This window comes from Sturnus vulgaris, chromosome Z (genome assembly GCF_052056855.1).
Source record: "Sturnus vulgaris isolate bStuVul1 chromosome Z, bStuVul1.hap1, whole genome shotgun sequence".
Lineage (NCBI taxonomy): Eukaryota > Metazoa > Chordata > Aves > Passeriformes > Sturnidae > Sturnus > Sturnus vulgaris.
In genome coordinates, this window is record NC_142283.1 from 50,991,660 (window position 1) to 51,012,821 (window position 21,162).

A 21,162-nucleotide genomic window follows, 5' to 3' on the forward strand; every position below is an offset into this window, starting at 1 on the left:
CTCACCTCTTCAGAATGAGCAATTTAAAACAAAAGTTAATATGGGCAGCATTTTCCCCCCTCAAAAAATAACTGGATAGCTATTCCTACACCTTGTAAGCATTTAAATTACTATAGTCTGATAGTTAAAAATAGGATTCCCATAAGTTATACAAAACCTTGAGAATGTTTTCTTGAACTCTACATTAACTATACAATATGGATATGAACTTCTCTTTTCACAGGAATCTGTAATATTAACGGACTATGGACATGAAGACCAAGTGAAAGGTATCTCTCTGAGAAATTAAGATATAGTGTAGGAGAAACAAATAGGTAGTGGTGACCATAAAAATGGATTTTGCATTTTGAAAAGACTCATATATGTAGTTTCATTTCTATATCTCTTCTTCCGGATTACATTTTTAAGAAGTCTTGTGGAAATTGAATAAAAGGATGCTATAATAACAAAAAACCATTTGAGCAGATGCAAGTGTCTTATGGAAACAGTGATCACTGGCATGTAGCAGCTGCAAAGAAAACACATATCACCTTTGCATATTTTAAATGCATTACATCTAGATTTTGAAGCAATATTCATGTATCTCAGTGATGAAGTAGAGATTTGTGGAGTTTATAATTGAAATTAGCTAGGTTGTTTTCCTATCTGCAAGTAGGTTAAGTTGTTGCTTGGGATTTTTGAGGCTTTTTTTTTTTTATTTTTTTTTTTTTATTTTTTTTTTTTTATTTTTTTATTTTTTTTTATTTTTTTTTTTTGCGGGGAGTTCCTCCCTCAGATGTATTCCTCACTTTTCCCCCAAATTTGTATATGTTTATTTTTATATATTATATATTTATATTAGGCTTCTATTATTATATTATATATTTATTCAAGCATTAACAATGCTTGCAAAGCTGACTGAGAGCAGTAAGATCTTCTGAGTACAGATCTCTTCTTGAAGGAGTAGCCCTGTGCACTGGGTTGGCAGCCAACCTGCTGGAAGCCAGCTCTGTGTAGAAGGACCTGAGAGTCCTGGTGGACAAAAATCTGGAGAGGATTTAGTTGAGGACAAGAAAGACGATTACGGACTGGAGTATCTCTCGTATGAGGAAAGGCTGAGCGAGATGAGCCTGTTCAGCCTTGAGAAGAGGCAACTTAGAGGGGACCTCATCAACTGCATAAGTACTTGAAGGGAGGGTGTCTCGGTTTGAAAGACAGGTATTTGCTAAGGGAAGGCAAGAACCCCTTCTCTGAGATGGAGAGTGCAACTCCCTCCCTTCCAATTATTACAGTTTGAAATCAGAGGCTGGCAGGCAGAAGATATGGGAGGTAGGAATAACAGTTCTTTACTAATATATATAACAAGGTAAACAGCAGAAACGACAAGAACTATAAAAGTTGGCAGCAAACCAGAGCAGTGTAGCTCAGTTCCAGTCCCTTTGGCCAAGGCCTCTCTCCCTGCGCTCAGTTCCCGGTGCTGTGGGCAGGGCAGGGCCCGCGCAGCTGAAGGCGCTGGGTGATGGCGGCAGCGCCCAGGGCTGAGAGGGATGGGGGAGCCGCTCCCCCTCACGGTGTCGGTCGTGGTGCTGGGCAGAGTGTCCGGAGGCAGGAGGATGAAGTGGGAGAGGAGCAGAGCAATGTCCAAGAGCAGGGAACGTGGCTCCCGGCGCTGGGATGGCCGGGAGGATGCTAGGATGCCCCTAGGATACTCGGCTGTCTTCCGCTGACTCCATGAGTGAGTGAGAGCAAGAGAAAGCCCAGGCCCCCTGTCTCACCTTTCTTTTTCTGGTATTGCCCCTGTCCCCACCTCCCTGCGAGAGAAAACTGTTACTACTAAGGTGTAGCCACAAATCCTTAGCATAACAATGGGAAAAATTCCACAGAAAGAAAAGGGAACAATTCAAGCCCCAACAAAGGGTTTCAAGAGGATGGACCTGGGCTCTTCTCAGTGGTGCCACGCAACAGGACAAGATGCAATGGGAAGAAAATGATGCACACCTGAAGAGGAAGAACTTCTTTACTGTGTAAGTGATGGAGCACTGGAACAGATTGCCTAGAGAGACTGGGGAGTGTCTCACTGGAGACGTTCAAGAAGAGTCTGGATGCAATCCTGTGCTATGTGCTCTGTGATGACCTTGCTTGAGCAAGGAGGTTGGGCCAAATGACTCACTGTGGTCCCTTCCACTCCAACCCATTCTGTGATTCCATTATTCTGTTTTTAATCCATTTCCACATGAACATTTACCCTCCCCCATTCCAGTTTCTCCTCCTTTTCACTTACTCTGTCTTAAAGCCATATGGGAAAATTCTGTTAAATTGAACTTTACGCCTGTAGAATCCTGATGATTGCAAGGAAGATAATTTTATCATAAATCATAAAGGTTCATCCATTATATTTAAGCACAATATCTGTAAAGAAACATTATTTTGAGAATAGTTGATGTTAAAAGTATAATTTGCTTTTTGATCCTTTAGCCTGCATCTAGTCTCTATGCAGATACTGAAATATAGAGTTCCTCCTCAGAAAAAAAAAAAAAAAAATCTGACCCAATTTATTACTTTACTCAAGTTACTGCAAATTCTATTTATGTAATTTTAAACTTCACCTTTACATCCAGGATACCAGGGTTAAACTAAAAGAGAAAACTACAAGTGTTTTTCTTGATTCTTTTCAGTTTCTTCTAGTCATTAAAATTCAGTCTTCTTCTATTCATTAAAATTACATCTATAACACATGCCCTTGTTATTCACATCTCCTAATATTATTCACAACACCCACCCAATTACCCATACTTAGCAAATCTAAATGAAATCAATATCTATCAAATGAAATCATGCTCTTCCTGCACTTTATTTCTAAGTCTTAATCAAATTACTTTTATTCCTCCTGTAAGAGCAACATTATTATGCGCTTTCAGTACCATTATTAACAATAGTTCTGAACCTACAGAAATTTCTTCCTACATGTGCATTCTAAAAAAGGTTCTTAGTAAGTTCAGATTATTCAAGTGTCACCTAAACCCACTTCTTCATACTAAAGTAGATAGCTGATGTCCCATGAATGTAAACTGGTGAATCTTTATCTATAAACCTGATCTATCCTGTTTCCATGCTTTTTGCAAAGAGATTTATTTCATGTGAATGAGCACTACTACTGTGTTTGCAAGAATCATCAGGAAAAAGATTATTTTATGCTCTGCTCTGTAATTATCCCAGGTGATTTCAAAAGAAAGATGGTTAAAGAATCAGTGCCCTAATCCTGCACGATCTCTGCCAGTTTGTGCTGTGCTTTATGCTCAGTTGCATACCTCCTAGTCAAGCCAACGTGCATCAGCAAGAGGGCTTTATTGCCAGAAATGTCTGGAACCACTTGCTTTGCTTTCGCTCATCACACCATCCAAATGGACACATCTGTTAGGAGCAGGATTTCCCCCAATAATTGTTACAATTAATCTCATGCTTCATATATCTGCCTAAAATTTCCATTTACCAATTTGACATTTTTTAATGACTGTATGGCACAAAAATATTCAGATATATAGTCTTCGTCTCTTTTTTTTATTAGCATCTCTTAAATGATATTTCACTTCCTACAAAACAGAAAATTGGAACATAATGTTTCAAAGTAGGTGATGGTTACATGGAAACAGCTGATCACCAAAAAATCTCTCAAAAGATCTTGCTGTGGAAAGGGAACAAAAATGTGCAGAAATGTGAAAAGAGAAGGAGAAATTATATATTCACTTCTGATAGGTTTGCATGTGCAGCAGTCATTTAAATGAGAAAAATTTCTTCTTATTCCTGCCTACAAAGCAATATATAATGGTGAGTACTTCATTTATAGAAAACTATTTTTTACTGGTTTTGTTTTATTTTGTGGGGTTCTTTGTTTTGTTTTTTTTTTTCTCCCAAATGTGATATACAGAATGCATAGAATGACAAAGTAGATAGAATAGATTTGACTTTTATGGTTCTTAATTCAGAAAAGCAATTGAGGTTATGTTTATTTTCACAGCAGAAAAGTCATATGGACAGTAAGAATTAAGTTTTCTAATGCAAAGACTACCTTATTATTGCTTTCATACATGTATAACTGAAAAAAAAAAAAGTGGGCTGAAGAGGTTATGCTCTCTGATTTTATTTTAGGAGGTACTAATGATTCATCTGTTCATTATTGAACAACTATCAAGGAACTTGGGTTCCTGACTCAAAACTGCAGTTTGCAGCTGCAAGAATAATATTTTGCCTGGCTCTAGGGTTTACAAGAAAATTCAAGCTGACAGGGAAGTCTCTTGGGGAGGTCTGAAGTGTCAGAGCAAGCTCAGCCATAGGGTCAGACCAGGTTGCTCAGGGCTTTGCATAGTCAGGATGCTGGACCACCCACTATCAGAGACAGCCAGACTTCCTTGGCCTTTGCTCCATGGATAGGCTACCTTGGTGAAGAAAACATTTCTTCTTACCTCCAGCCTGAATTTCTTTTTGTTTCAGCTTGTGGTGTGCCCTTCACACACCACTGTGAAGAGCCTAGATTGCATGGTCCATGCCCAAGAAAACAACCAGTGCTGGGGATGCTGTTTGATCTCTAAAACAGTCTCTCATCATGGCTGAGCTAGCCACAGCCCCATAGCTACACTGAACAGTCCAGGGCATCCAGACCTGCCTTTCCAGTAGCTTCTGCTCAACATAGATATTTGTTATCTATTATCTATCTGTTACCTATTGAAGGTCTCAAACTGGAAGTTTGTGGTTTCTCAAAATGGAATTGAATGTGGTAAGGAATGTCAATGACAACAAGAAAGACTTGTGCAAGTAGGTCACATGGATAACAAAAGGAAGATTAGGGGAAATGAGGTTCTTCTGATGAATAAGGTAAGGAACCCATTTATTAGAATCTGAAACAGAGGCTTTTCTCAGTTCTTTAGAGAGAGATCAACAAGCTGCAGTGAAAGCTGAAAAACATAGTCCTAGATATCAGTTTAGAAAACAAATCTTAAAAAACAAGTCTCCGTGAGAGATCCAAAACATAGTTTTAGACATAATAAAAATATAGTAAGAACATTGCTTACATTTTCAGATAGAACAAATAGACCATATGCATAAATGATATGTAAACTTTTGTACTAAGAAACTAGAATTCTAATAGACTAAGAAGAAATGGTTCAAATTTGTGTTTTTAGCTCAATAGGTAATTTGTAAATAAGAATCTGTGTATTGGAGTGAGAGCTCTCTCACTCTCTTGCTCTCTCTTTCTGGTCTCCCCTCACCACCATCATCTCTGCCCGGAAGAAGACAGCAGCTGTAGCTGCAACTTCGGCCTTCCTGGGGCCTTGCAACAAAAGGAGAAGCAGCTTCTACTCCTATTTGGGACTCTATGTCGTGGCGGACCCTGAGGTGGTGGTGGAGTGCTGCGACCTTCTAGAGAAGCATCCTGGGGAGGATGTCCTCCAGGCACAGGCACGTCCTCCGTGCTCATTCCCAGGCAGAGAGTGATTTCAGCTCTTTTGTGAGCTCTCCGCTTTGGCCAGTGCAGGAGGAAGAGACAGGAGCCAGGTGTGGGGGTCCAAGGCGAAGCTTTATTCTTCTTTCCTCAAAGGGGTCCAGGGACAAACTGGCTCGTGGATATGAGGGAGCAGGGTTGATACAGGAAAGCCAGGGGGGCGGGGTAAAGCAACAGCGAATTATCTGAGGGCACAGGGGCGGTACAAGGGGGAAGGACCAATAGGATGCAACAAATTACCATAGAACAGGGAGGCATGTCGGGAGCAAATCTACTGTTTCCACAATAAGGATGGAGTGCCTAAGGGCATCCAGGGGAGAGAGGCAGACTCTTTTGCCGTGGGGCTTTCTGCCTTCACGCTCTATACCAAAAACTTTTAGCATGGACTTCAACGCTTGGGACCCTTTGCCTTTCGAGACTGATGTGCCTTTACAATAAGTAACTTTATAACAACTAACAGCTGCTGCTCTTTTAAAGAAAACAAACAACCCAAAACACACTAACTCAGGACATGGAAGAAGCTGAGCTGCAAAATACCTTCTTTGCTTCATTCTGCAGTCTAGCAAGACAGGTCTTCAAGAATGACAAGCTCAAGCCCATTTGTATACATTCTTCATGTTTACATTTACTTTCAAGGTACATAAGCATATATAACATTGCAAAACTGAAAAGTGCCAGTGCTCTGAATGCTTGATGCTGTAAAAATATTTCAAGTATTGTAAAGAGACAACAGTTATGTAAATCAAACTATGTTTCTCCAGCTTGCATATAAAACACAATGAAACAAACATCTAAATTATTTTTTCCTCCAGAAAATATCTAGCTGAGATTTGGATAAGTAAACATTTTGAACTTTTCTCTTTCCAGATGCAAATGTCAACTAGCAGAGCAGAAGGGTACGAAGGCTGGTGAAGAGAGGGTTCAGGAGACTTTTACAACATTATGTTTATCTTTAGATGTTATACAATTCTACAGATGCAGCAGGAGGGACTGTATGTAGAAATGATGTTTCTATGGCAGTTCTAGGCCTGTCAAGATCACCTGCCCAACTGCTTTAGTGATATGGCTTACCGCTAAAAGAAATAGGAGTTTTACTCATTGCTGAACAAGTAAAAGATGTCTTCTAAAAGATGCAGATGTATCTGTAGGTGTGTTGGAAAGAAAACTGCATCCATAACAGGAGTTTCCCAATGGAGTCTCAAGGAAAGTAGAAGAACAAAGTTACAGTTCATAGCAATTAACAACGTATGCATCCTGCTACATGCATCTCTTTAATTTCTTGGAGATATTTTTTCCTGCTAGTATGGAAGGAAGTTACATGTAAAAATCAGGAGCTCATTAATGTACAACATCTTAACTGAACAGAGCGTTAAAATCATAGACAAGATTTGCCATATATTTGCTGTTGAAACTGGTTGAGAAATAAAGATAAAATATGAATAAACTATTGCAGTTGTTGAGAAGTATTTTAAAGAACAGTAGAAATGAAGTTAAACTTTACTGCCTATAGGCAAAAAACTGTAAATACTTTACCATAAAAATAATTATTTAACATACTCTTGTAATAGATCAGTTTCAGTGGATACTGGAATTTTCCACTTCTTTATTTTTAATGAAGTATTAAATTGTATCTGTTATGTTCTGGTAAAGGAGGGAATTTTTAAAAATTAACAAAAAAGGACATATGATCTTATGATTTTATTTTTAGTACACACTAGAAATATCTGTCATTCCAAGTTGTTTTATATTAAGAGAATTAAAATTATTCCTCTAACCAGAATCCTGAAAATTTATTGAACATACATGTAAGAGCTTTGTTTTTACTTTCATTAGAGCTGTTGGGAGTTCTTATGAATTATAAGAATTTGGGTGTTTTTATCTCCTATATATTGCATTAGAACTGAACTATTTATACATATCCATATTATATATATATATTCAGTTTTCTTGCTTCTTCCTTGCTTCTTGTATTAGAGCAATGATGCAAGATTTAGCAGATGCAAGAGTAAATGAGTGTTAGACAAAAATGCTGACTGGTATTACAGTTTTCACTAAGAGAATTTGCTCATCCTTGATATTATCCTGGCCAAAATATATCACCATCAAAAAACCTCAAACCCTACCTTCTTTTTGTTCTGAGACAATTTCTGTAGCATACTAATTATTAAAACTATTTGGATGAATGTAGCACTTGTTTTTGGAATTTGGTTACTTTCTAAATTTTTTCCCCCCACAGCAATATGTGTGCAACTGTATTGGAATACAAATTCTAATAGAAAAAATCCCTATATTTGTTTGAGATAAATGGAGTCTGTTTCTATCCCTCTATCCCTCTTTCTTTGGGCCAGTTAAAATGCAAATACACAAATAACAAGCACTTTCACCCACACAACATAGATAAAGAATAGTGCCACTTTCATTGTTAAGTTTTGTGGTTCTTGAAAGGTTGCCAATAGTTGTCCTATTTCTGCAACAACGACTCTATAGGGTAATAACTAGTTGCTACTTAAAGGAAAATTGTCCATTTAAGCAAAGAAAGAGGAATATTATGCCAAAACCATTTAAACTGTAACGCTCCAAGGAGACGTGGACATAATTCTGACCTTGCTTACACTGAAGTTGATGGGACTACTAGACATGCTGATTTTATCTGTCTTTTACAATTCCAGCCAACAAAAGCTAATTTGTTCAGATCACTATGCCACAGAGAACTTAAAAATCTCTTACTAAATGGGTGTGTGGTCCACTGGGTTTTGCTCAGCAAAGCCGTTTACAGCTTCTGCAGCCACTGCTTGTACTAAACCCCATTTTTAACAAAGACAATGAGCTCTAGTAGCCAAACTCCAAGTCAAATGTTGAAGAAATTACCCTATCACTTTGTAGCACTTTCAGTGGTTAATTTGTCTTTCCATGGAGGCTGAGTGAGATTCAGATCATGCATGCTAAAATATCTTTTAAACGGATGCTGTATTTTACTTGCTTTCAAGGAGATGTTTCCAAATGGGCTCCTCTGTTATTTCGCAATGAATACCAAAATCATCACCAGGTGCCAAATCACTACCTTAACCTGTGGCAAGCCAAAAATGTTGATTTTTTTCCCCAGAAAAGAATCAACAGGTTCTGAGCAATCCTGGGAGGATGCAACTTATGTTTAAACTAAAAACTTTTACCATGAAAACTGTAATGGAAGACATCAAAATAAGGAGTTGTCATGGCAACTGGCATGCTGAGGATAAGTATGCTGATAAGAAATTACAAACAGATAAAAAAAATGAAGGACTAAATAGGATTTCTAATTAGGAATTCAGTCATACAGCTACACATCTTGAAGGGTGTGAAATATTTCCCCAGTGAACATCAACTATTTGGCTAGTGAACACTGGCAGAGGTGTTACTGCCTGTTTCCTGCCCACAAGGCATAGAGGGAATATTATATTGTGTTCTGAACTGCATTGAGTCAGGGACTTATCTCTGACATAAAAAGGCAAAGCTCTTTGCTTTTCTTTCCTGTTTCTTCATGAGATATAGGGAACTCTGGGCAGCAAACCTAAAGGTCATCCCTTCACATCCAAGACACTATGGAACATGAAGAGAACAGCTCCCTCACCCAGTAATCTATTACTTCTTTCTCTTTCTCTCCCATCTTCCTATAAAACATTATTTCTTCTTCAATTATTGTTTTTCTTAATGCCAGTGTTCCAGGTGTTTGTCTACAATTTACATAGTCTTTTTTTTTTTTTTTGCATATGATGTTGAAATACATAGTCTGTGCACTACAAAGGAGCTTACTAAAGTTGCAGAGCCAATAAATGAAAAGTAAAGAAGCACCAGAATTAACATGGTAATATGACATTTGCCTTCTATGCAGAGCAAATCTGTTTTTCCTCACTTGGCCACCACTGTTGGAGTGATGTGGCTAAGTAATTAGACTGCATTGTGAGGTACAAGAAAATTTTATACAGTCCTGTTTTAAGCCTAGCAGCATATAGCTACTTATCTACCTATTGTTCTGTAATACTGCTGCACAGGAGCTTTGCTGTGGTTTATCCAAGTACTTGATAGAAAGAAAACAGCAAAGGAATAAATCCTTAATGCATACAAATTTGAAAGAAAAATTAGAAAAATTAGGTATTGGAAGAACATCAGTCCATATTCTTAATTGTTAGGCAAGGCTTGGCTGTGGACTTTGTAGACTTTAGTACTAGTCTTCTCTTTTCTGGTACTTCCAGAAGCCTGCTTTCCAACAGTGATGATTACACTTTGATCCTGTAGTTTCAGAGGCCAATAAGAATTGTATACAGATCTTAAAGTTTATGTCTTCCACTTCTTCTAGTCATAACAAACAGTTCTTCAGAAATTCTCACCAGAGAAAACTTATTTTGGAAGTTTCTACTTGAGGTGTTCCTTTACCTGTAAATATTTCCTCATCTTCAGTACTGTATTAATTAATGGCTGTTTTAAAATTCCTTAGTCTCATCACAGACTATCCTATGTTTGAAGGGACTCAGAAGGATCACCACGTCCAGCTCCTGGCCCTACACAGGACAGCTCCAAGACAACACCTTGTGCCTGAGAGCACTTTACAAATGGTCCTTTGAATCCTGTCAGGTCACAGATGCTGTGCCCACTTCTTTGGGGAGCTGTTCCAGTGCTCAACCACTCTCTGGGGGAAGAACCTGTTTCAAATATCCAAACTAACCTTACCATGACACAGCTTCATGTCATTTCCTCAGGTCCTGTCATGTCACAGTGCAAGCTGGCTTACACTGGGCAGTGAATTTGGCCACTGATAAGAGTAGCGGCCTGGCCTAATAGGCAAGCCCCCAGAGAACAGAGATAGGACAGAATTGGAGACAGACAAGGATGTGAACCAATGAGTTCCAGCCCAAGCTGCAGAGGCTGTTGGTCAGAGGGCTGAGCAGCCTGAACTTGGAGCCAATCACAGGCGCTTACCCAGGAACATTAAAAAAGGTGTTTAAGGATAAGTCAGAAGAATAAAGAGGCCTTTTTTTTTGCGTGGATCATAGAGTCTGTGTTTTCTGTCTCAAGCACAGCATCAGTTGATGTGACGCTGTCACTGGTCAGCAGAAAGAAAAGATCAGTGTCTGCCTCATCTCTTCCCCTCGTGAAGAGTTGTAGACTGTGATACAGTCTTGTCTCAAGGCTCCTCTTCCCTATTCTGAATAAGCAAAGTGACCTCAGCCACTACACATATGACTTCCCCTCTAAGGCTCTTCACCATCCTTGTTGCTCTCCTTTGGACACTCTGTTTCACATTTTTCTCATACTGTGACACCCAGGCCAGCCCCCAGCACTGGAGGTGAGGCTGCCCCAGCTCAGAGCACAGCAGGACAATCCCCTCCCTTGCCTGGCTGTGATGCTGTGCCTGATGCCCCCCAGGACAGGGTTGGCCCTCCTGGCTCCGGGCACTGCTGGCTCAGGTTCAGCTTGCCATAGACCAGGAGCCCCAGGTGCCTTTCCACAGGGCTGTTCTCCAGCCTCTCATTCCCCAGTCTGCCCATACATCCATACATCCCCTTCCAAATCTGACACTTCTCTTTGTTAAGCTTCACACAACTGGTGATTTCCTAGTCTTCTGATTTGTCAAGGTCTCTCTACAGGGCCTCTCCTCCTTCATAGGAGTCAACAGCTGCTTCCAATTTAGTGTGATTGGCAGACTTAGTATACCTTCAAGTTCTTCATCCAAGTTCTTTATCATGATGTGGAAGAGCACCTTTTAATTTAATTTAATTTAATTTAATTTAATTTTATTTTATTTTGCTTTATTTTATTTTATTTGTATTAACCTATTTGCTTTTAACTTAACCTGACTTTTACAGAGAGTTGATCTGGGCTTTTTTTTTGTGTGTTTGGCAGTAAGTAGAAAATAATTAGCTTTGTTTTGTTATATTCCCATATAACAGAAAATGTGGTGAGACAAGCTTTTTAGGACTTATTAGTTGACTTGATCTCTAGTGTATAGTGTGCTCCTAACTGTCTGCCAGCCTTCCTTTTACAGTTAAGAATTTCTGTTGGTAAAACTGTTACCATCCACCAGCTTCACTCTCTTTTGTTACTTTAATCCTCCTCATTTTCTTTAAACTTGCACCTTGAATCCTGTGTTCATTTTTGGACCCCTCACTACAAAAAGACATTGAGGTGCTGGAGTGTGTGCAAAGAAATGTCGCAGAGCTAGTGGAGTGTTCTAGAGAATAAGTCTTAAGAGGAGTGGCTGAGGGAGCAAGGGTCTTTCTCCTGGAGTAAAAGAGGCACGGGGGACACCTTATCACTTTCTATAACAGCCTGAAAGAGAGTTGTAGTGATGTGAAGGTTGGCCCCTTGTTCCAAGTAACAAGAAGAGGAGAGGAAATAGCCTCAAGTTGTGTCAAATGAAATTTAGACTGGACATTAGGAAAAAATTTTTCATGGAAAGGTGGATCAGGCATTGAAACAAACTGCACAGGGGAGTGTTGGAGTTACAGTCTCTGAAGGTATTTATAAGACATGTAAATATTTAGGGATGTGATGGCAGTCTTGGCAATGCAAGGTTAACCATTCCAATTGGACTCAAGAATCTCTACACAACCTGTTTTAGTGCCTAACCTCCTCCATTGTAAATATCCAATCTAAACCTACGTTCTTTCTACTTAAAGGCATTATACCTTGTCCTAGCATTACATGCTTTTGTAAAAAGTCCCTCTACAGATTTCTTGAATGCTTCATTTATGTACTGGAAGGTTTCTACAAAGTATCCCTAAAGCCTTTTCTTCTCTAGGCTGAACATCCTGAAATGTTTTGGCATGTCTTTATAAGTGAGGTGCTCCAGTCTTCTGCTTACCTTGGTGATCCTTCTCTGGACACCCCCTACCATGTCCACATCCTTCTTATGTTGGGGGCCATAGAACTGACTGATATACTCCAGGTGAGGTCTTACATGAGCAGAATAGAATTAATTGTGTATTTCTTTCAGCCCACTGGCTTTGTCTGCTATCTTCACCATTGACAGATCAAATCCAGAGACAGTAGCAGAAAGCAAGAATCATTGTGTATGGGTTGATGTGAGAAAAACAACAGTGGTATTATCCATCCAGCAGACACAATATGTTTGCTGAGTAACCTACAAGAGCCCAGCACTATAAATGATGTCAAGCACCATGTCAACCACTTGTAGTAGCTTCATTAACTTCAGTCAAACTGATTCTTCAATCACTTGCTCTTGGTGTCTAAATATCCATATATATGAAGCTTTGTCAGGGATTGGAAGGATTGATGTCTCAAGACATTTTGGAATGCACATGTGTGTATGGGAAGGACAGGTAGGGCCTTGCCCTGGCAAGACAGTGAACTGCCCCACATGCCTCCCAGTCCTGCAGTGCCTGCCAATTACTGGCAAACTGGAGGCAGGGCTCTACTCTTCTCTAGCCCAGCTTCTGAGTGGCCAAATGACTGGAAGTTGCACCTGGGTGGGCGGGACCCTGAAAGTCAAGGGGTGTTTAAAGCTGAGCAAGAGGCAGACATATCCTGACCCTACCTTCCTCTTAGAGTTTTGATGTGAGTACTGCTGGAAATCAGGAGCTGGTAGCTATAAGTGTGTTTTTCTGTATCTTTTTCTTCTTTTCCTTTTCCCTGAACATTTTGAGTAAAATTGAATGGTTTTAAAGTTTGCTAAATTGAATGGACTAAGTTAATGCTTTGAGAAGTGTTTTATGTCGATTAGAGGTTGTGCTAAACTTTTTCTCAGAGTTCTCTGATTTTCTTTAATTTGCCAGTAAACCTTTGTGCTATTTTGACCTCTTGAGAACATTTGGCTGGTATTTCTCCTGTGCATTTTACTGAAATTACTAGAACCACTATAAATCCCTTTCAGTGAGTTTTTTTAGGGCCTTACAAGCTTCTCAAAGAGAAAATACAGGCTGTAATTCCTTTTATAAATATGACAGTTACCATCTAGGGTGTAAGAGAAACACAACCCACTGCTTTTCCAACATTCTTGTTGCTGAACCATGCATACTGAGCTGATAGCTTGCAGGGGTATTGTGTAGGAGAAATGGTCTTTTCCAACTGCAGTCTGTGTTTCCTCAGCTCTTTTTGTCTGCTGCGCGTCAAGGATTTTGCTAGCAGTTATCAACATATTTTAGGAGAATTGTTGTCAGAAATTCAAGTCCTGCTTTGCTTTCAAATACATGGACACTTATGTCCTTATGAATAGCTAGTGATCTCAAAATGATGTAGGAAACTAGTCCTGCTGAGGACTTCATGAAGATGATCAACCATAGGCATGCATCAACCTACCCACCCATTAGCAATAAAAATAAACAAATAGATCACTGTCAAAACTAATGAGGAAATAAATCACTTTTTAGTCAGTTTCTATAAAAGCAAGACAGTTTGTGGTCTTTTTTCCCCCCACTCTCTCTGTCGTTTTCTGGGAAAAAAAGAAGGAAACATATGGTGATCATTGCAGAAAACAAATGTGTGGAGAAGAATTTTGATACAATCTCAGGTACAATTTAATTATCCAAGCAGAAGCTATGTTCTTTGGTCAAAATGTATAATCTTATGGAGAACTAGCCTGCATATAAACGGATTTAAAGTTGTCTGTTTCCATAGGTTTCCTTCTGGTCTTTATGTCAAGAATTCTCAGTCTCTTTTAAGTACATACATACAGCATGGCCTCTCTTTATTGGAACACTTCAGAAATTCTATGGTGCTTGATGTAACATACTTTTTAGCCAACAGTTCCTGATGAAAAGCGCAGTTCTGTGGTTTTACCTGAGGAAATTTAGTTACCCAGCAATGTATTTATTGCCCAAAATTGACACTGGGCTATGCACTGGTTTGTGCCGACTTTACTATAAGCAGTATTAGGTCTTGACTCCATGTTCTATAAATTCTTACATATGTGTACTGGGCAGGGGGGGTTAAGGGTATCTGTGTATGTGTACGTTTATATTGATGTATATTGCTGTTGCTGTATGGACAGAAAGTAAAACATTTTCAGCTTCTTCTCAATCCACTTTATTGCAGTGTCTAACAATATCTCAATATTAGGCAGACATGATAATGAATAAAGGGAAAACTTCCTAAGAAGGATTTGAAGTCAGCCAGAATTGGGAAAGAGATATTAAGAATATTAGGTGTTATATGACAGGAAAGGCTAGTTTACCTGTAGAATATTAACAAGGTTGTTTTCCAGCTGCTTTCAGATTCCTTCCCCATAACCCTGGCAGAAATCAACAAGGCTGGGTCATGTAGCTAGCAACAGCACAATTGTTGGTGCCAGCCACTTCATTAACACTGGGTAGGCTTCCTTTTTCCTTTATGGGACAATGAACTGTTGCTAACTTACTTTGTGTGTAGAGAAGCAGGCTTATTACCTTTGTTATCTGAACAATTTCATGTCTCATTCTTTCCACCTAATTTTCTTAAAGGATGTATTTTGGTTTTAACTGCAACAATTTCTTCTTTCTACTGATGCAAAATGTATACTATTTGAAATCTCAGCTATTATTTAATTTAAGTTCAAAAATTAAATGCTTTCCAAAATATTTGCTATACACTAATTTTGATAAGTTTTTGTCCTGTGGCACTAAATAAAACATAAAGTCAATACAGGTGATTGACCTCAAGACAAAGTATAATTGATTTGGGTACTTCATGCCCCTACAGCAGAATTTTAAAAGTTGATAGCTGGACAGATAGTTGTACACAGTTACACTTATTTTTCTTTTCTATAGAACTCAAAATATTTCTGAATTTTTGTGCAACAAAAAAAGACTTATATGCCAACTTCTCATAAATTCTGACTTCTCTCCTGCTTTGATATGTTAATTAATCCTCCTATTTCGATTATAACCACACTACAAAGGAAACAATTTTACAGAAACATAACAGATGGATTTCAGACTCCCCAAACCCCGTGACTACCCAGTAGAAGCTGAGTACCTAATTCATAATACTGCTTTGAGAAATCTTTCCAAACATCACCCAGAGTAAGCCATATGTTTTCAATTAGAGCAGTAGAACTGGCTAAGTTTTTCAGCGTTCTCATAGATACAGTTTTGAGAAGAGGCTGCATTTCAAAGAAGTGAAATCCTCAAACCTCTACAAACATGCATACTGTGGATTTTATAAAATGTTTCAAGTGAAAAAAAGTTTATTTTACTGGAACTAGGGAAGAAGGAAAGGAGTATGAACAGAAAGGTCCCAATTTCATTTAAATTCATACATTTAGTATTTTTAGTGAAAATTACAAAAGAACTGCTGGCAAAATCTGCTTGATAAAATCAGCTCTAATTGTTGGACATTCCATGTGTTATGGAAGACCCTAGTGGTCAGTTGAAGCCAGGTGTCCCTGTTGTGTCCCCTCATAACTTCTTGATCACCCCCAGCTTATTCACTGTGAGAAGCACAAAAGTCCTTAACACTGTGTAAGCATTGCTCAGCAGTAACTGAAGCATCAGTTTTGGTCACAAATCAATGCATAACTCCACACAAGTAACTACGAGGAAAATAAACTATATCTCAGGAAAACCCGTACAAAATGCCTAGAAGGTCTGCGTGTCAAGGAAATAGAGGTCAGGAAACAAAAAGATCACTTTTAACCATTTTTATAAACAACTGTTATTTTAATACTGGTCCATTTAGAAAGATACAAGAAAATAAAACCATATTTTTTTACCTCTGTGGGTTTTATAATTGTAACAGCCATGTGATTTCTTTATAGGTCTGACAATTCTTCCCACATCTGAATTTGGCCAGGGAAAGGAATTGATTCTTCTCTAACAAGATGAAGCTACATAATATACATAATATTCTGGGACATTTGCAGTACATGTTTGAGAAGTGTATTTTGGATTATATTAATTATATTACTCTCTTAAGATGTAATGGAGAGCTGTTCTTCATTAAGCATCAGTTTTGAGGGAAGCTGTAAGCTTTTTTATAAATTAATGAATCTAAATTATGTTCTATCTAACTCAAAGCAATTCTGCAAGGAAAAGAAAATTAAAAAGCTTCTTAATGTATGTCTGTTCTTCAAATTCTATATTGAAACAAATAGCTAAATTCTAATTTTGGGGAAGGAAGGAAGAGAAGGGGTTTTGTAAGTGGCATAATCTTAGGACCAAATTTCTGTGTGATGAATTCTAAACTGCATTTTAACCCTCTGGCCCAGAGAAAACAAAATGTATTCTTGGCTTCAGTTTGGAACATTAGACCAGAAAGCAGTATTTTCATGGGTAAAATATCTTATTTCCAAAGTAACAGTGAATCTATTTTAGGAAAGTATCCCAATATAAAATGAGAAATCAGTCTGTCTTCAACTATTTTTGCTTGCTTGCTTCCTTGCTTCCTTCTTCTCTTTCCTCCTCTCTCCCCTTTTCTGAAAACAGTAATATAATTAAAAAATAATTTAGCATTTGAAACTGACTATTTTAGAGGTTTGTAAAATCTGCTTTTCAAAGTTCTCTAATGATGCAAATTCCACCACAAATTTAGACAGCTTCTCCCATTTTGTCCCTAACATGAAAATGCTGTTAAAGCTGTATTTCCATACTACCATTCTGTTCTTACTGAAATTAATAATTTATTTTCTGTGATAAGAGATCATTTAAGGGAATATTAGCATGTGATTCTGTGTGTGTTAAACTAGGGGTTTCTTAAGTAAAACAAAACAAAAATACTTTCCCCTTCCAAGCTGTTACCTTAGAAGTATTGTAATGAAGGAGTTTGAGTCTTCACAAAAGCATCACAGAATTAACTAAGTTGGAAAAGACCTTTGAGATCATGAAGTGCAACATATGACCTAGAAGTAATCTTGTTAATATCCAGACTATCAACACATATTTAAACCTAAAAAATCACTTGTTTTACTTCTATAATGGAAGTTCATGTAGTCTTTTGGAAGTTTGGAGTAGTCTTGGAGTAGTCACATAGTCTTTTGGAGTTCTCAGAGATAAATTTGTTGATTTCTGGAGAGATGAGCCCTTTTTGTATATTCTTAGTAATGCTTCAGACATACTGCTCCTCTTCCTTTAGAACTTTGGCCACCCAAATAAAAAAGAAAATGTTGAAAAATATCTTTAAAGTGTATCTCTGTGCACTGCTGTCTACTAAGTAGTGGAGAATAGGCTTTTTCCTTTCAATCCATTCTTATTACTTCATATTTCTGACTGCTTACTACTCAGTGTCGTGATTTAAGCCCACCTGGAAATCAAAGCACCATGCAGCCTGTCACTCAAACACCCCTTGGTCTGCCCACTTCACCCTGGTGGAATGAGGAGGAGAATCAAATTAAAACTTGTAGGTTGAGATAAAAACTGTTTATTTATTTAAAATAAAGTAAAATACAGTAATAATGGTAAATGAAAGTAATAGTAATGATAATAATAAAGGAAAAAAGAAGTGATGCGCAATGCACTTGCTCACCACCCACTATCAATGCCAGAAGCTTCTTCCCAAAGCTAACTGAGCCCCTTCTGGGTAGCTGCCTCCAGTTTATATACTGGGCATGACATTCTGTGATATAAGTATCCTTTTGCATAGTTTGAGTTGCCTGCCCCAGTTGTGCTCCCTGCCAGTTTCTTTTGCTCACCTCCTCACTGGCAGAGCATGAGACAAGGAAAATTCCTTAATTTAGGATAAACACAACTTATCAAAAAAAACCAAACACCATTCTCATTCCAAACCCGAAACACAGCACTGTAACAGTTCTATGAAGAAATTAAGTCTATGCTAGCTGAAGCCAGGACACTGAGTCACAGAAGAAAGACAATGTCTCTCTTTTAATTTCCATCCTATTGATAAGAAATTGAACCCTTAGGGTTCTAAACATACTACAAAATTTAAAAGAAGAAATGCATCATGACCAAACATCTTCATAGCTCATTTCCCTACAGAACGAGGGGGAGGAAAAAAATTAAAAGAGAAACTGACAGAAGAATTCTCTATGCAAAGCAAAGCGCAAGACAGGAGTCTAATTTGTGAGTAACTCCAGGACAATGATTAGGCAATTAAAAGATGACCTAGTTTTTTAAACAGTACAAAAAGATTACATGTAAGGCAACAGACACTTGGAGCTATTATAATGTGGAGTATTAGTTGTCACATTTCACATGTTGCTTTAGCAGATGTTCTGCACCTCTTCAGAGGCCACAAAAAAGACATAGGGTTAATGACAATAATTAAATTCTAGGGTTAAGGACAATGACTAATTGTTTGTCTGCAGAGGCTGAAAGAAGAGAACCATACCTCAGGATGATAAAATTCTCCAGCTGCAAAGAAAAAACCCCACACTTGAATAAAACTCTGAGGTGGCAAAAGCTTCCCTATCTTTTCTGGTTAAAAAGTAGCACATGTCAGATTTTCTACTCCAAGACACTTCACGGTCTTAAAACATATTGGAAGTTCAATAAAAAATTTATATGGACCCTTTTCTCCCTGACTTGCATCCTGACAACATCACATAGTAATTATAAGTATGGGGAATAAGTGACTCCTCTGAAGAACAAAAGTAAAGTTTATCTTAAAAAAATTTAGATTACAACTAGCTGCTAGAAAGTTCAGCACTTTAATGTGCTGCTCTGTACTGTGAATCTCATTTGTCCTCACCTTTACACTCTGAAAGTATCAACATTTTGTCTCATACATACTTCTGGTACAAATTCTTATAGCTCTGCTGTCTCTAAGACTCTTGGTTAATTTACAATATCTGTTTCAGAAACATGTTCTGACAGTTGGTGTAACTCTTGTAAGCCACATTTTAGCTTTATGAGATGATTTTCTAATGATGCTGAAACTGTGCTCAGCTAACCTCAAACAAGACTTACACTAAAAACTCAAAAAGCACAGGAGAGACACAAGAAAAATTTGTCTTACAAAAAGTCTGAAAAATGCATCAAAATTATGAGTACTTCTTCCCAGAAAGTGGAGGGCATATGGCTTTTTTTTTTTTAATAAAAAGGGAGAAATAGCAAAGAGATCTTACTAACTTTTATAAGAAATAAATGAGCCTTATGTTTATAATCAAATATATGTGTATGCACAATCAGACACAGACACACACACATACACACACACACACACACACCACTCTCAGTTAAATATATAAATAAATTCTATGTGATGTACTGATGTACTGATTCTAATTATGTCATGTCTTGAAAGAATATATGATTGCTAATACTTTATTAGTGTGGCCTGCCTGTTGGTGGGATCTAAACCAGAAAAGGCAGGTTCTTAAATGCCAAATGCCTTTAAAAGGCTATATTATTCCCTTTCACAGAAATAAAGAATAGGGATATTTTAAAATCTGAATAAATGTGTTTTATGATTTTCCATGTTCCTGAAGAGGAAGTCACTTTTAAATATTCTCTCCCTCTCCAGACAGAATATATAGTTTAAAAATCAACTTGTTATGTTAGCAATACATATACAGAATGTATGCAGGCTATATATAGTAAGAAATATCAAAGTATCTTTTCTGGGGAACTGTATGAAAATATAAATAAACACAATATAAAAATATAAAGAAGATACATATGCATTTTCCCTAAGAGATTCTTTGCTTGTTCTTTGAAAATTCTGAAGTACTATTATTTCCTTTTGTGAATCCATGCTTGCTATTTTTAATCAAATTACAGTTCTATATCTGTCCTGCATGTCTTGGATGACTAGGATTTCCAGCAATTTTAGCCTTTACTGAATTTTATTTTATGTCTTTGTCGATTAAGGTATCGCCCATAGATCCTTTCTCAAACATGGTGTAATATTGGCGTCTTGTCTCATGCCTCCTCCTCTTTCAATTAGCTATCCTATAGAAGCAGAAGACTGAATTAATGTTTTATAAAGATGAAGGTAAAAATCCAGTACTATTGATATAGCCTATTCTCAGAATGTTTTAGTGATCTGATGACTATGTAGCTGCTCCAGGAAGCCTAAGCCATCTCTCATGTCTAGTTGCCTGTCAGACATCAAAAAGTGTTGTTCTGGGCCATAATTCTGTGAGTTTTGTCTTTTGTCTATCTCTGTCTTGAATTTAAGATATCCAGACTTTATAATAGACATTCGAAAGTGTGGAATGGTTACAGGTCACGTGGGAATAAACAGAAACTACAAAGAAAGCACACCAATGGTGATTTTTTTGCCTATTTTGCCAAATGCCTTGGCATTTTTGAAACACCTATGTTATGCAGCTTTTTCATAGACTTTTATTTGTCTTTTGCGCTCAGTTAATGTGTTTTATTCTGGATGATGTTCATGTTTTGGGGTTTTTTTTAATATAAAGTATGAAATGATACAGTTTGTACACATTTCTGTATGTTTGTTGATTTCAAATGTGTGGAGGAAATGTTTGGTACTTTCTGAAGCTCTCTTAGAGAACTAAACCTCAAAACCTGTCAAAAAAAAAAAAAAGAAACAAAAACCAAGCCAACAAAAACCAAACAAAAAGAACAACATAAAAACCCTCCAACCAAACCAAGAAAGCAATGAACAAGTGAAAAGCTAGCAATTGTTATTCTTCTTCATAAAGTGATTTCAAAATTATCAAAATACAACTAATGAAAAGAAATTGGCTTGGTTTTGCAAAGAACCTGAAATTTGTCTAGAGTATGATGTACTTTGTTTAAGTTTGAAAAAGCTTGGCTCCTACTCCAGGGATGGTTTCTAAACCTCAATAGTGTTAA